Source organism: Hyla sarda, chromosome 3, assembly GCF_029499605.1.
Source record: "Hyla sarda isolate aHylSar1 chromosome 3, aHylSar1.hap1, whole genome shotgun sequence".
Lineage (NCBI taxonomy): Eukaryota > Metazoa > Chordata > Amphibia > Anura > Hylidae > Hyla > Hyla sarda.
Genome location: NC_079191.1, coordinates 392877128 through 392894349, shown reverse-complemented (window position 1 = coordinate 392894349; position 17222 = coordinate 392877128). Strand labels below are relative to the sequence as shown.

At 44.2% G+C, this 17222-nt stretch overlaps 1 protein-coding gene across 5 annotated transcripts in view; it reads left to right on the top strand.

Annotated features, from left to right (window-relative positions):
* Positions 1-17222, top strand: part of B3GNT2 (UDP-GlcNAc:betaGal beta-1,3-N-acetylglucosaminyltransferase 2) — a 44912-nt gene that overhangs the window by 682 nt on the left and 27008 nt on the right. Inside the window, exons 1-2 of one of the 5 annotated variants that reach the window (XM_056568016.1) lie at positions 4363-4595; positions 9908-9990. The exons of 2 other annotated variants lie outside the window; for them this stretch is intronic. The gene's annotated coding sequence lies outside the window, so the exon portion shown is untranslated. Of the gene's footprint in view, positions 1-4362; positions 4596-9907; positions 9991-17222 lie in introns of those variants that run through there. 2 more of the 5 variants (XM_056568017.1, XM_056568013.1) reach the window with 2 other exon arrangements.

The window sequence follows — 17222 nt, the reverse complement described above, 5'->3', positions numbered from 1 at the left end:
CAGCGGGTCACGTGGTGCCGATTAAAGTGCAACAGGGTCTGATACATTGTATCTCTGCAGGGCTTGTACACGGGGGGTATGTATAAAGCGGTATGTAGCCATAGACACCCCCCCCCTTCCTCTTTCCAATATAAGGCAATGTTCAAATGGCAGAATTTCTGCAGTTCTGTGCAATTTCTGTTCCACAAATGTTGCTGAAGGGCATTGTGGAGTTCTATGTTCTCAAAACAGAATTCCACTGCAATTCAGAGCCCCATTGACTTCCACAGAGTTCTGCAAAATTTAAGGACTGATCTTTTACGGAATTTCCGCTGCGTGGGACAGCAGACCACCATTAAAGTACATTTTGGTGGAATTCCACACGGAAATTCTGCCGTCTGAAAGGGGCTTCAGGGGAGTCGTCCTATAAGTGATTCCTGTGACCTTCCAGCTGGATTGATAACTGTAACCATAGCTATGGCATGCTGGGGGTTGTAGTTCTGCAGGAGCGCTGTGTGTGTGGACAAAATTGTTAGTACCTTCCAGTAAGGGCCAAAAAAAGAGCCTTGGAATCATTAGAAACAGAAAAAAGTAGTAATAAATGCAAATTTACTGATAAAAATCAGACAACGCTTTCCAATTGAGGTTTTTATAGCTTAACAAGGCATTCTGAGAGTTGTGGTTTTAACCCCCCCCCCCCCCCCCCACAATTTTAGGTTGCTTACAGGGCATGATGGGAGTGGAGACCAATGACAGATGGGGGAGGAGGTTTCCCTTAGGGGACCTTTCTCTACTGTAGTTTTCCCAAACAGTGCGTCTACAGTTGTTGCAAAACTACAACTCTCATCATTCCTGGACAGGTACACGAGTTGTAGTCTTACAACAGCCAGGGAGCCGCAGGTTGGGGATCACTGCTGTGGTAAAAGATTTCTCAGTTGGGAGCTCCTTCCCCATCCTCTAGCATACCTACCATTCAGAGGCGTAACTTGTAGCTTCAGGCCCCGGTGCAAAATCTGCAACAGGGCCCTTTTATGCCTATTATAATAATACTGGTCTCTTATGGGGCAGATGTGCTATGGGGCCTCCTTAGGCACCAGGGCCCCAGTGCAACTTCTATCTCTGCACCCGCCTATACCTACACCCCTGCTATCATCTATGACTACTTATTGATTCCAGGTTTTGTTTGGTGGGCAGTACTCCTACAATTGACCCTTTTCATTTTTAAAGGGGTACTTTGGCGAAAAACATCTCATCCTCTATCCAAAGGATAGGGGATAAGATGTCTGATCTGGGGACCCCCACGATCTCCGGTGCGGCACCCTGGTCATCTGTGCACAGAGCGAACTCCACTCTGTGCGGGATGACTGGCAACTACAACCACCATGCCCCCTCCATTCATGTTTATGCAAGGGGCCTTAGACATGAATAGAGGGGGCGTGGTGTGACGTCCTGAACACGTAAGCTCCAACCCAGAGATTGCGGGGTCCCCAGCAGTTGGACCCCTGCGATCAGACATCTTATCCCTGGATAAGATGTTTTTCGCCAGAGTAACCCTTTAAGTAGGGTGGCTTTGAAAGTTCTTCCTTCCCGTGTTAGACTAGCTGTAGTAATCCTGCTAACTCCACCCATTAAAGGACATCTATAGTCCAAAATAACTTATCCCCTATCCGAAGGATAGGGGATAAGTTATAGATCGCGGGGGGTCCGAGCGCTGGCCCCCCCCCCCCCGCGATCTTCTGTACAGGAAAGGGGGCGTTCCGTCACCGCATGACGCAGCGGCCAACACGCCCCCTCCATGAATCCCATAGAGATACATGGAGGGGGGAGTGTCTGCCACGGCTTTCTGCTGGGGACCAAACTTCACTTCCGGCAGACTGCCGCGGCCCCGTCCAGGAGATCCCAGGGGGCCCCAGCGCTCGGACCCCCCGAGATCTATAACTTATCCCCTATCCTTTGGATAGGGGATAAGCTATTTTGCGCTGTAGTACTCCTTTAAATAACAGCTTATCGATCCCACAGGACCTCCAACATGAAGTGACATCCCAATAGTCCTTGCAGTGCAGAACCCTTGTGTATATACACACCGAAAAATTGCCCTCCCTTTTTGTATGTATGGAGCTTATGTTTTTTTATTTTTTTTTTATTTTTTTTGAGCAGCTAGACAGTCTTATGTATTATTTCAGTCTGGTATAGTTGATATTGTGTGTACAATAGCGACCTAAAAATACATTCTGCCTTGGCTAAAGCTGCAGTAATGTGAAACCCAATTCATCTTATTAGCTCTGTGGATGCTTTTTTTTTCCAGGTGATTTGTCAGTCCCTGGTTACATTATAGTGATCCCTCAACTTACAATGGCCTCAACATACAATGGTCTTTTCTGGGCCATTGTAACTTGAAACCAGACTCAACATACAATGCTGCAGACAGTCCAGATCTGTGAAATGTGTCACAACTGGCATTTTACTGGTAAATCTCCTCTATTACTGAAGTACAAGCACTGACTGGCTGTCTGGTAGCGCCCCCTACAGTACAGGGAGGAACTACAAGTTCTGTACCACTCCTTACCTGTGCCAGGGTTAGCTGCTCCTTTGGACACCAAGTAAGGGCGGCTCCATTTTGGACACTGTGTGTACTGTATAGGACCCCGAAGAAGCGTCTGTCCTCTACATAAACCATTGTTTCCCAACCAGGGTGCCTCCAGCTGTTGGGAGTTGTAGTTTTGCAACAGCTGGAGGCACCCTGGTTGGAAAACACTGACATAGACAGTGATTACAGCTCCCAGCAGATCTTTATTACTTTTATATATAAGGACTTGCTTTATCTATATTAGTTATCTACTTATTTTTCTTTAATCCTCACTTTTTCCCATTTTTGGATGACATTTTGGGGGCTTCAGAACCAATTACCAGGTTTCCATAGAGTTCTGGTCTCAACATACAATGGTCGTCCTGGAACCGATTAATATTTTAACTTGAGTGACCACTGTATATACAGATGTAGCAGAGCCTAATTTGTTGTGGAGTGATTGCGTGTAAATCAGTGGTCTCCAACCTGCGGACCTCCAGATGTTGCAAAACTACAACTCCCAGCATGCCCGGACAGCCAACGGCTGTCCGGGCATGCTGGAAATTGTAGTTTTGCAACATCTGGAGGTCCGCAGGTTGGAGACCACTGGTGCACCTGCAGCATGGGTGTAAAGGCTGAACGCTTATGGGGCCCAATATCCGCTTGGCAATGATGTTCCGTTACTGAGCAACTGCTATGGGGCCACCTGGCTGCTTGTGTAAAACGACTTATTAGGCAACACGATATTAGTCAATGTGCTAAATAACACTCAGCTCTGCTAGATCTGTCTAGTACCACAATTTTGCAATATACTGCAATAGTATTTTTATTAGTAATAATATGTAAGCTATAGTTATGAATATTTTTGGTATAATTTTTAGGTGAATGGGTCCGGAATCCTTGCACACCAATAATCTTCTTTTGTAGTGTCCTTTATCTGTACTGAGACATCGGGGGTATAGGTGTTTGGTTAGCTCGGGTACAGATATATCTTTGGTTTGTGAGCCTTCCCAATCTATTTGTTTGCATCTTATCCCCTATCCAATGAAACATGTGTCTTACGTGTCCGTGACGTCACGCCACACCACACCCCCACTATTCATGTCTATGGGAGGGGGCGTGGCGGCACAGCCGTCCTTTAAGGGTGCGTTCACACGCTAGTAGTGAGTTTCCCGCTGCGAGTTACGCTACCATTGATTTAAATGGGTCTGCGGACAGTCTGCAAGTCTGACACTATTGCGGACTGTCTGTGGACCCATTCAAATCAATGGTAGCGTAAGGCTGGGTTCACGCTGTGGAATTTCTGGGGAAGATCAAGCCGGCGGCACTAGGACCGCACGGACTGCATTGCCGTCCCCATAGAGGTCAATGCATTTCTGAGCAGATCTCCCAAAAGATCCACCCAGAAATGCATTGCCGTCTATGGGGACGGCAATGCAGTCCGTGCGTTCTTAGTGCCGCCGGCTAAATCTCCGGCAGAAATTCTGCCCAGAGATACCGTAGTGTGAACCTAGCCTAACTCGCAGCGGGAAACTCACTGAACACACCCTGAATAGGGGATATGATGTCTAGGGGCGGAGTACCCCTTTAATACTGCAATTGAATGATAAAAAGCAAAACAAATAAAAAATAAAAATCTTTATTTACAAATTCTTCAGTAAATCTGATATATCAAAATGTGTAGAAGGAAAGATGGAGGGGGAGACTAATCAAAACCAGTCCAGAGGAGAAGTTGCTGAGTTGCCCATAGCAACCAATCAGGTTGCTGCTTTCATTTTTGAAAAGGCCGGTGAAAAATGAAAGAAGCGATCTGATTGGTTGCTATGGGCAACTCGGCAACGTTTCCACTGGACAGGTTTTGATGAATCTAGATCGGAGTGTTTTGCCCATAACAATCATTGACAGCTCCGCTTTCATATCTTATCTCTGGTAAAGTGAAAGCCGAGCTGTGATTGGCTGATGTCAACAGATCACTCCAGTCCTTCTCGCACAGTTTGATAAATCAGGGCCTGTGTGTGCGTAGTATTAGAGATCCAGTGTATGAACAAATGTAAGTACTCACATATTCATATCAGATAGGAGTTGGATTAATAGAATTATATACCCATAATAATTTCCATAAAGGACTGTAAAGTTACCGCAGGGATTCAATACGATTAGGCCCCTTTCCCACTATAAAAATTCATCCGTAATGAACGTCCGTCATAAAAATCTTGAAAATCGGCCATTAGAAAATCCCATTATAGTCTATAGGATTTTTCTAATAGCCGTTTTTAACCAGTTATCACCCGTTATTTTGTGACGGGCGAATGAACGGAAGAAAATAGTGCATGCACTACTTCTCCCGTTACTCCCGGCCATCACAAAATAACGGGTTAAAACAGCTATTAGAAAAATCCCATAGACTATAATGGGATTTTCTAATGACGGACATTCATTACGGATTAATTTTTATAGTGTGAAAGGGGCCTTACTGTATTAGAATCCGCTTTGGGCCACAGCTAGAGATGAGCGAACTTACAGTAAATTCGATTCGTCACGAACTTCTCGGCTCGGCAGTTGATGACTTATCCTGCATAAATTAGTTCAGCTTTCCGGTGCTCCCGTGGGCTGGAAAAGGTGGATACAGTCCTAGGAAAGAGTCTCCTAGGACTGTATCCACCTTTTCCAGCCCACCGGAGCACCTGGAAGCTGAACTAATTTATGCAGGATAAGTCATCAACTGCCGAGCCGAGAAGTTCGTGACGAATCAAATTTACTGTAAGTTCGCTCGTCTCTAGCCACAGCACATCTGTTTGTGGGTATACAATCCCTACACCAGTGTTTCTCAACCAACGTGCTTTTAGATGTTGCAAAACTACAACTCCCAGCATGCCCGGACAGCCAAAGGCTGTCCGGGCATGCTGGGAGTTGTAGTTTTGCAACAGCTGGAGACACACTGTTTGGGAAAACTGTGCGCTATGAAAAGCAAGGGGGCAAAAAGAGAGTTCAGATTAGTACACGGACTTCTTAGGACCCATGCGCACTGACAAAATGCAACGAGGAATTTTCTTGCGGAAATGCCATGGAACCATGCGCCAAAATCAAACGAATGATGCGGGAAAAAAAGATCATATTTATTCTTTCGGGCGAATCTGCATTAAAACTTGCGTAGTGTGAGATAAATGTGATTCTGTTGTCAGCTGTTCCTAATTAATTCTAAGCGCAATATCCATAGTGTGCATGGGCCCTGACCCATGACGGGTCCATATGCCGCCCCTTTAACGCCTTAGTATAAAATGGGGGAGATTTATCAAAACCTGTATAGAGGAAGAGTGGTGCAGTTGCCAATAGCGACTAATCAGATCGCTTCTTTCAATTTATTTTATTTTTAATTTTAAAAATGAATGAAGCCATCTGGTTGCTGTGGGCAACTGCACCACTTTTCCTCTACACAGATTTTGATGTCCCCCCAATGTCTTAGCAGTTTGTTCTGTTGGGTATTAGAAATGAGAGGACTATGCATATATAGAATTAGTGATTGTAAAAGTTGCACAGGACTATTGATCAGATCTGTATTCCTATGGCTTTTCTGGCTTTATCTGGTATCCTGTGAGTTTTTTTCTCGTATGCCCCCTTAGGGCAGTGTTCTACGATGTGCGAACAGCTGGTGAGTCTGTGAAATCTGTATGAAACCGGAGCCTGAACAGTTTGGCAGAGGCAAAGTGGGTACAGCCGTCTGTGCCACTGTCTGCTCAATAACTAGTGAGTGCAGGCTGTGTATTTCCTTCTGGAAATGAATCAAGACAACAAAGCTGTGCCAACCCGAAATGTTATGTGAGGAGGAGGGCGCGGCGTGTTCAGAAGGGGTTAAGTCAATTGAACCTGACAAAGCAAAACACAAGTAGCTTGGACAATGCCAGGTCCCTTCCTGTGTCTTACGTTTGGTTGTTGGATACTCCGTAATGTCCATTATTTCTGCAATGTTAAAATCGTTGCACAATATACTGTAGACAGGGCACTTGTTATAACGTGTTATGAAATCAACCTCTGTGTTTTGTCACTATCTGTAGTGTATTATTAAAGGATTTCCTTTCAAAAGTAGAACAATGTGTACAGATATGGATCACTGAGCTTTTTACCTTGTAGAGAAGTGGTTCTCAACCTTTTTTGCCCGAGTACCCCTTGACAGCCCATTCCCCAAAAAATTGTACCCCCATATTAGAGACCTTTTGTAGTGATTATAGTATAATTCATATGCTTTACTTTCCTCTATAACAGCCCCCCTGTTCCTCTCCTTATCTCCCCAGTCCCCCGATTTACAGGTGACGTCTTCTCTAACTGGAGTTGATTACTTTTCTTCACTATCTGGCCTAGACCGTCGTTAAGATTTCTCCCATACAAAAGAAACAGCCAAACATATTTAGGCTCTTTTCTGCAGTACAATACCCACCTATTTACAAACTCCCCATGTTTATTGTCACACACAGTAATAGTACCCGCTTTGCGTCCCCATAAAGTTGTTAGGCCCCCTCTGTACCCCCAAATATAGCTGTAGGCCCCCAAAACTGCCCCCATATATAGCTGTAGGCCACCATACTGTCCCACTTTGGTGCTCCTCTGGTCTGGGGACCTATTGTTCTGGCTCATAGTAGTAGGTCCCTGGTCTGTAGGGGCCGTGGAGCAACAAAGCTGATGGTAGTTACTGCCCACAGCAGCCCAGTGCCCGCGCTTCCCCTTTGTCCTCCTGCTCCGCTCCTCGGTGCAGTGACGTCAGACTAACCTTTCTTTCAATGTGGTCCAGACCAGTAACCAGTGGCTGTGGCTGCCATTACATTTATTTATTTATTTTTTTTCCAAAATACCCCTTGGATAACGAAGTATCCCTAGGGGTACTTTTACCCTAGGTTGAGAACCACTGTTGTGGAGGTTGTTAAACAAAAAACAAATAAACAAAAAAAAAAAATTAAAATAGATTAAAAATAGGAAAAAAAAATAGAACAAAAAATAGAATCTCCCTAAGAAAGGGGCTTTATAGCAAGAAGTGACCGAAAGATATCAAAGTAATTCGAGATGAGCAAACTTAGTGATTCTATTCGTCACAAACTTCTCGGCTCGGCAGTTGATGACTTTGGCCTGCATAAATGAGTTCAGCTTTCAGGTGCTCCCTCCCCGATAACGGAGACTGTCTAATTGTGCTACTGCTAGAACTCGGTCTGAGTGGACTCCCTAAGGTGCGACAGGGCTCCCTGTTAGGAAGCCTGGATAATCAGAGCGGTGTTAAAGGGCTCTAGTGGAATATGGGATAACTTTTAATTTGTGCTAAGAAGCAAATAAGTAGAGATGAGCGAAGTGAGGCTGGGTTCACATTACATTTTCTCCCATACGGGAGCGCATACGGCAGGGGGGAGCTAAAACCTCGCGCTCCCGCATGCCTTTCTATGAGCCGGCCGGAGTGTAAAGTTTGGTCCGGTCGGCTAATTTTTGCACCGTATGCGCTTTTACAACCGGACCGAAAACCGTGGTTGACCAGTTTTAGGTCCGGGGAGAAAGCGCATGCGGCGCTAAAATGAGCCGACCGAACGCAGCGGAAAACCTGCAAGAACAAACAGCGTGTGAACGCACCCTGAGGCTGTGTTTCCATTTGTGGTGTGTTGGAGTTTTTAAGGGGGAGGGGGGAACAATTTGCTTAAAAAAAGAACAAAATGGGATATATATATATATATGTATGTATGTATGTGTGTGTGTGTGTGTGTGTGTGTGTGTGTGTAAAAAAAATTTTTTGTAAAATACTGTGGGTTTGACATTATCACTTCCTATTTTGCTAAATCCTCAACAGAAATAGAAACGCGTCATTCTGAAAGCAGTGAAAAACTGCCAAAAAAGCAATTTTCACAAGTGTGTAAAAAATGATGATAAAAAAAAAAGGCAGAAAAAGCGTTGGTAACATAGCCTGAAAGACAGGCAAGTTAGCAGTGGATCCTCCTAGGTTAGTGTTTCCCAACCATGGTGCCTCCAGATGTTGCAAAACTACAACTCCCAACATGCCTGGACAGCCTTTGGCTGTCCAGGCATGCTGGGAGTTGTAGTTTTGCAACATCTGGAGGCACCCTGGTTGGGAAACATAGTCCTATGTTAAACTGTCTAAAATGCATGAAGTTCTTATAAAACCCTATAGACTGTAAAAGTGCATGTGACCTTTCCTGTTCACTAGAGATGAGCGAACTTACAGTAAATTTGATTCGTCACGAACTTCTCAGTTCGGCGGTTGCTGACTTTTCCTGCATAAATTAGTTCAGCTTTCCGGTGGGCTGGAAAAGGTGGATACAGTCCTAGGAAAGAGTCTCCTAGGACTGTATCCACCTTTTCCAGCCCATGGGAGCACCGGAAAGCTGAACTAATTTATGCAGGAAAAGTCAGCAACCGCCGAGCCGAGAAGTTCGGGACGAATCAAATTTACTGTAAGTTCGCTCATCTCTACTGTTCACCAAAAATCCAACATTGTTCAGTTGATTTGTAGCTGCAATATCTGGAAGGCTTCACGGAAAGGCCTGGAATATTGTGGTCTACGTATGACTGTAAGGTTTCATTAGCTGTGTTTGATAATAATGGATGGCGCCTCCTCGGAATAGCTCTCCGGGGACCCTGCATGTGTCTCTCGAATTAATGTTTATAGCAAGTTGCTAGCACAATAGAGTTGCATCTGTTGATCTCTACACTGTTATTTACCTGCAGTAATCTCATAGTGTTAAGTAATTGCGGGCAGAGTATTATCACTAATCTTATGCCTATGGAAAGTCCCAAAGCAACTTTTGCTATTATTTTATTTATTTGTTCTGAAATCTCTCGTGTATATATGTGTGTGTGTGTGTGTATATATGTGTGTGTGTGTGTGTGTGTGTATATGTGTGTGTGTGTGTGTGTGTGTGTGTATATGTGTGTGTGTGTGTGTGTGTGTGTGTATATGTGTGTGTGTGTGTGTGTGCGTGTATATATGTATGTGTGCGTGTATATATGTATGTGTGCGTGTATATGTGTGTGTGTGTGTGTTGCTTATGTGCTTTACTAGACTGACCTGTCAGACCGGCCCAGGACTGACCTGTCAGACCGGCCCAGGACTGACCCTCGGGAACATGGTTGTTATTGTTGAAGCAGGTAATAGCTTGTTATCTATTGCAAAAGATTATTATTTTTTTTTCTTTTTGTTTGTGTGCAAAATCAATCCAAAAATTAGAATATTTTATTTTATTTTTTATTTTTTTATTTTTTTTTTTATTTTTTTTTACTTTTATCACCATTTTTTACCAATCAGACTGTGTGTGTGTGTCCAGGACTATGTAGAGCTTCCCCAGCATGTATAATTGAGTTACATGTATGTTCTAGGCAACTGTTGTCTGGGGCGTAGCGATCGGCTGTCACAGCAACTCATCCCCGTAGGAAATGATGAAGCCGCATGTGATGCAAATGTGAGTCATGAAATCCTAGGATACACTTGGATATGTCAATTAGGGATGAGCGAACTTACAGTAAATTCAATTCGTCACGAACTTCTCGGCTCGGCAGTTGATGACTTTTCCTGCATAAATTAGTTCAGCTTTCAGGTGCTCCGGTGGGCTGGAAAAGGTGGATACAGTCCTAGGAGACTCTTTCCTAGGACTGTATCCACCTTTTCCAGCCCACCGGAGCACCTGAAGGCTGAACTAATTTTACGCAGGATAAGTCATCAACTGCCGAGCCGAGAAGTTGGTGCCGAATCGAATTTACTGTAAGTTCGCTCATCTCTAATGTCAATAAATTTTTTCACTTTCCTAACAAAAAGTATCCTATAAACCAGTGGTCTTCAACCTGCGGACCTCCAGATGTTGCAAAACTACAACTCCCAGCATGCCCTGACAGCCGTTGGCTGTCCGGGCATGCTGGGAGTTGTAGTTTTGCAACATCTTGAGGACCACAGGTTGAAGACCACTGCTATAAACAGTCTTTCATTCCTTAGTTTCGGACGTGATGTAAGGTGTTGGAGTTTTCAAAACGCAGTTTTTTTTTTTTTTTTTTTTTTTTTTTTTAGGTCCATAGTGTTCTCATTGTTGCTGATTTATCCATATGCCACCCGTAATCCGCAAGGAGATCTGCCAGAAAATCCACACCAAATTGGGCAAATTTTTCACTGCTAAGAAAAAGCAGAGATTATTTAAAAAAAAATTGAAAAAAAAAAAAAAAAACACATGGCCAATAACCACATTACAAAACCACAACAATTCACAGTAAGGCCAGGTTCACACGACAGAATTTCCAAGCGGAATCCAGTGGAAAAATCCTGCCCAGAAATAGTTGCAGCAGAATGTCATTGCTTTCTGCTGCTCCGTGCACATGGTGGAAACATCTGCCATGGAAATACAGATTCCGACCTCCGCCGAAAGAATTGACACGTCAGTTCTTTCAGCAGAATACGCTTGGAAATGCATTGCTGTCTATGAAGATGGTGCATTTCCAAGTGGTCTTAGCACCGGAAGTTTCTGGCAGAGCTTCCACCATGAGAACATGGCCTAAGGCTCTATCCACACTGCGTTTTGCATTAAAGGGGCACTCTGCTCCTAGACATCTTATCTAGAGATGAGCGAACTTACAGTAAATTTGATTCGTCACGATCTTCTCAGCTTGGTAGTTGATGACTCTTCCTGCATAAATTAGTTCAGCTTTCAGGTGCTCCGGTGGGCTGGAAAAGGTGGATACAGTCCTAGGAGACTCTTTCCTAGGAATGTATCCACCTTTTCCAGCCCACCGGAGCACCTGAAAGCTGAACTAATTTTACGCAGGATAAGTTATAAACTGCCGAGCCGAGAAGTTCGTGACGAATCGAATTTACTGTAAGTTCGTTCATCTCTAATCTTATCCTCTATCCAAAGGATAGGGGATAAGATGTCTGATCACAGAGGATCCTGCTGCTGGGACTCCCCCGATCTCTGTGCAGCCAGGTGGGTGCAGGCGTAGGGGGTTGTGATATTGCGGCTATGCCCCCCCGTGATGTCACGTCGCTGCCATGCCCCCTCCCTTAAACTTGCTTTGAGGGGGCATGGCATGACCTCATGAGGGGCGTGGCCATGATGTCACGACCCCCACCGCTTGCTCCATGTGTTTAGAACAAAATGTTCTGAAAGCTGGGGCAGTGGAGTACCCCTTTAAATGTATCTGTCAGCATCCTGCCGCAAACAGGATGTGATGTATACTGCGTTGAAGTTGAGTGGGAACCATTCATTTCAGTGGCCCAAGCAGAGTCACTAAGTAGGTCCATCAATGTGTAGCAGTCCATGATCTTGAGTCTGCTGAATAGTGCATACCGCCCGAACAGGGTCCATTCGGGGCACTGAAATGAATGCCGTCCCCTGTCCTCTAATACAACACGTCCGCATCCAGTTTTCAATGAGGCCTGATGCACGATGAATGGAGCCTCAATGTGTTTTGTGTCTGCATTTTTTATTTCTCTTTTTGTTCTCCATACAGTAATCAGTTATTTGGATATACCCTCAGCACTTAGTCACGTGGGGCCCATTGTATTTTCATGTGTACCATTGTATTTTTCTATTGCAAAATACTTGATCAGTTTAGTGTGAATAGATCTCTAGACTGCAGACATTTCTTAGATTCTTATTAGAGATGAGCGAACTTACAGTAAATTCGATTCGTCATGAACTTCTCGGCTCGGCAGTTGATGACTTATCCTGCGTAAATTAGTTCAGCCTTCAGGTGCTCCGGTGGGCTGGAAAAGGTGGATACAGTCCTAGGAAAGAGTCTCTTAGGAATGTATCCACTTTTTCGAGCCCACGGGAGCACCGGAAAGCTGAACTAATTATTGCAGAATAAGTCATCAACTGCCGAGCCGAGAAGTTTGTGACAAATAAAATTTACTGTAAGTTCGCTCATCACTAATTCTTACCCTCCCCCCCCCCCCTAGTTTTTGTGAAACTGCTATATATCTATCCATCTATCCATCTATCCATCTATCCATCTATCCATCTATCCATCTATCCATCTATCCATCTATCCATCTATCCATCTATCCATCTATCCATCTATCCATCTATCCATCTATCCATCTATCCATCTATCCATCCCGCAGTAAGTGATTTGTATAAATCTCTCCTTAGGCTATGCAGTGACTTTGGCCACGTGACATTAATGTCATGCTGCGATCGTTTTCCATGTAGGCCTCACCTGATGGTGGAAGCTGTTTGCATAGCGCTGAGCTCCAGCCTCCTGGGCGATAGCAGCAGAGAGAGAACAAGTCTTTTCGGTGTTACATTTTCTAGGCTGTTTCCACTTAACCTCAAGTTACTTGATCAATAATTAACTTAATGTTTAGCAGCGATCATATGAGCGGGGAGGGGAAAAATGTGAAGAGGGTTATTGAGGAGTCAGATGATCGGAGTCTTCATCAAGAGGTTCTGATTCAGATTTGTCATGGTTCAGACACAGACTTTTTGTACTGAGATCTTCCAGATCTAGCTGTGCATATACAGCAGCTGTCCAATGGAACACACTGACCCAGATTACTGATACTTAGAGCAGTGTTTCCCAACCAGGGTGCCTCCAGCTGTGGCAAAACTACAACTACGCTATTTATTATTTTATTATTCCCACAGATCCACTTTAAACCGGTTTTGTAGTGCTACAATATGTCAGTGTAGTTCTGGCCGGTCTTATGGCTCACTAAGGGTCTATTCACACGGTCGAATTTCCGTACCAATTCCGCTTCCTTGGGTGGTTTCTGGCGTGTGCGGAATCGGTGCAGAAATTCAGCATGTGGAAATTCCGAAGTGTGAATCGGAGTGCAGGGATGTGGAATGCCTATCACCAGACGCCCAGGACATGCAGTTCCAGGAGCCGGGCAGGTAAATTTTTGGTGGCGTCAAAAGGGACATGTGAAGGCTCCCTGGTGGGGTGGATCACCCCCCCCCCCCCCAAAGAGCGTGATCGCAAGGGGGCAATCCAATATAGAGGTAGCCGGAGGGCTTACCGCTGCTCCCTGGTATCCGTGGCTCTGTCATTGATAGATCCTGGCTGGACTAGGCTCTATTGACCTGTATGAGGAATCTAAAGATTCCTCCAGAAGTCTACTAACCAGCTTCCATGTTAAAAGTTCAAATCGCCCCCTTTACCTATATAAAAAAAACAATAGTAATAATAAACATATTTAGTATCTCTGTGTGCGCAATTGTACAAACTATAAAAGTATAACTCCACAAAAAAATAAACAAATGTGGTGGCACTGGTACCTGTGTGAATTCAGCTCCACTAGATGGATAGTATAAAACTCGGGCACAAAACCAGATCGAATCAGCTGACGGGGGTGCTAGGACAATAGGAGACCTAGTGAATGCAAGTATAGGACAAAAGAAAAACGGGCGTCCTGCACTCACCGTCAAAATTCTGCTAATACAGCCCCCATCTCGGGCTGGCAAATCCGGCATGTCAAGCAAAGATAGTGTGGGGTGCTCAGAGGCGACTGCCGGCCTCGTTGGCGTCATCGCGCCGTGCAATTATATAGTGCAGATGAGTGGTCACATGATCCAAAGTGCGGTGTCACAGAAAGAAACAGAAAAAAAAGGAAAAATACAACAAAAATAAATTTTTCTTGATGCTATAAGTGAATACCTTTACATAAACGTACTAGCAGCAGAAGGAAGAAAAAATGCTAAAAGGAACCTAAATCATAGATACCTTCTGCTGCTAGTATTTTTTTCTACTGTTTTTCTTTTGTCCTATATAAAAATATAACATTATGTATCCTGTACGGTAAATGATGTAAAAAAAAAAAAAAAAAAAAAAACTGTACATTTTTATAATATCACAGAAAAAGTTAAAAAGCGTTTTTAAATTTTTTTTTTTTTTATGTGAATAAATTAATGCCCATAGACTACTATGGGATTCCGCACTCCCATTCACACTACGGGAGTGCAGAATCCCATAGTAGTCTATGGGCTTTAATTTAAGGCGGAATTCTGCAAGCGGAAATTCCACCATGTGAATAGACCCTAGGGCTAGGTTCGCACTACGGAATTTCCGCCTGCAATTACACTTTGAAATTGCAGGCAGAAATTCTGCTTACTAAAATGTACTGTATAGTAAATGGGTTTCTGTTCACACTTCGGAATTTGTGAAGGGAAAATCCACTTGGATATTTCCGCCTGAAGAATGGCGGTGCTCATTCTTCAGGTGGAAATGCTCTTGTAACACATCGCAGTCTATTGGAGATTGCAGTGTCCGTGCGGTTCTAGTGCCTACTGATTCAGGCGGTGCTGGCCGCACTTGGAATCTCCAGGAGGAAACTTTCTGCCCGGAGATTCCACAGTGTGAACTTAGCCTAAGGCTAGGATTTCACTGAGGTTTTGCACTTTTTATTTATTTTTTTTATTTTTTTGGCTCAAAAAACACCTGAAAAACTGCCACTGTTTTTTTTCCCCCTGCCTTCTGGTGTTTTTACCTTTTTGTGTGTGGAATTTGCCTTTATTTATTTTTTTAAATTTTAATTTTTTTTGGTAGCACTACTAATCCCAGCATTGAACAGACTGTTCTATGATGGGAGTAGTAGTACCTGTACTAATAGACATCTTGCCCCGGGTGTTACTTCTGACACCCGATGTTATCGTCCATAATATAGCGGAGATGCAGAGCGGCTCTATACATCGCTCACATTTCTGCACTGTAATCCAGCCAGTGATGTTAATAGAACATCACTCATTCATATTTTCTGCTCAGAGTAGGGATTGGCCGGATGGTTACAGCCAATCACTGCTCTCAGAGGGAAATATGAATGTGTATGAGTGATGTTCTATTCATAACACTGTCCGGTGTGAGGTGGAAACCTGCGTTATACTCACTTATATAACTCAGCCCTGGTTGGGAAACACTAGCATACACTCACATAACAGGGACTACAACTCCCAGCATGTCATTCAGGAGTCCCATTACCCTCCCCCCCCCCCCCCCCCCCCCACCCACCCCTACATAGAAATCATTGCCGGCCCGAAATTTACTCCCCAGCCCCTGCAGTCTATAAATCCCCAGCCCGTTCACTTTGTCATCCTTGCGTTCCGTTCAGTGAACACAGGTAGAGCAGGGGGAGGGGAGGAGAAGAGGGAAACGTGTACATACTCTCTCCCCTGCTCTGTGTTTTCTCCTGTACAGACCTACATCCTCCGAAGGGAGAGGGGAGATGAGGGGGGCCATGTACTCCTCTCTGCCCCTGCTCTGCCTTCGCTCTGCCCCAACTCTAGCTTTGGAAATCTTCGGCTGGCTTTGATCTGCAGGTACTACTACTCCCAACATGGAGCAGCTCCATGCTGGGAGCTGTAGTACCTGCATTAAAGGGGTACTCCTGTGGAAAACTTATTTATTTTTTATTTTTTTAAATCAACTGGTGCCAGAAAGTTAAACAGATTTGTAAATCACTTCTAGTAAAAAAAAAATCTTAATCCTTCCAGTACTTTTTAGGGGCTGTATACTAAAAAGAAATGCATTTCCTCTGATGTCATGACCACAGTGCTCTCTGCTGACCTCTGCTGTCCATTTCAGGAACTGTTCAGAGCAGGAGAAAATCCCCATAGCAAACATATATGCTGCTATGGACAGCAGAGGTCAGCAGGGGATTTTTTTTCTTCATTTTAAAGTAGCATTAAATGGTGACCATCCTGAATATTTCTTTTACAGCCGCATCACAATGCCAGTTCACTAGAGTAAGGCTATGTTCACACGGCACCATTTATGTGTGGAATGCTGCATGAAAGTTTTGCAGTAAATTCTGCAGAAATTGCCCATTCACTTCAATGGAATTCTACAGCTGAAATTCTGCTTTGTGATGGGGCAGTGGAATCACATTACAGTATATTGGCTATACATTCATGCTGATTTTTTATAGGGCATTACATACATAAAATCTGGCGTGTGAACAGCTGAAGGGCCACTCAGATGGTCTTTCTCTTAGAGAGGGTTCTAGAGTAGAGGATGGCCATATGATTTAATAGGACAAATGGAGTCTTTAGGATATATTCACAAGTCATTTTGTGTCAGGTTTTTGCGCACGATTGGCAAAGCTTTCTTTGCTATATTTGCTCTGTACATATAAAAAGGGTTGGGTGGTTGTGTCTTGCATAACCTCTAGTGTTATGTGGTGTTACTGCCTAATCTATAGAAGCACAAGAAGCTCGGTGCCAGTGCCAGACTGTTTTCCAGCTCCTAGGCCTATTTTAAAAAAGAGGGTGTGTGTGTGTGTCTCATTAGCACCTCCTTTACCAGGCATGGGTAATTTGGTAATTTTAAAGTTTCACCTTTTTTGTTCTGCTATAGATTCAGCTGTGACCACCCCATTCCCTTTCCATTTTCATGCTGCCGGTGCTTTGGCAGCATGAAACTTACAAGATCTCAAAGGATTGGCAGTCACATGTCGACCATGGTCAGCGGTCAGACCCCTACCCAGTGAATGAGGGATAACCTTTTATCAGAGGCTTCTATTGCCTCTGGTCTTGGCTATAATAACCTTGCTGTATACCTGCTGGTGATGGCACGGGCACATTTATCACTGTGGCATAAATGAGTGCCACTGTATATTGAAGCATTGGTGCCTGTGCCTCAGAGCAGGTGCGGTGAACAGAATGTATAGCCTACTACATTCTAGAAACAGTACCACTTATATCTGGATATAGAC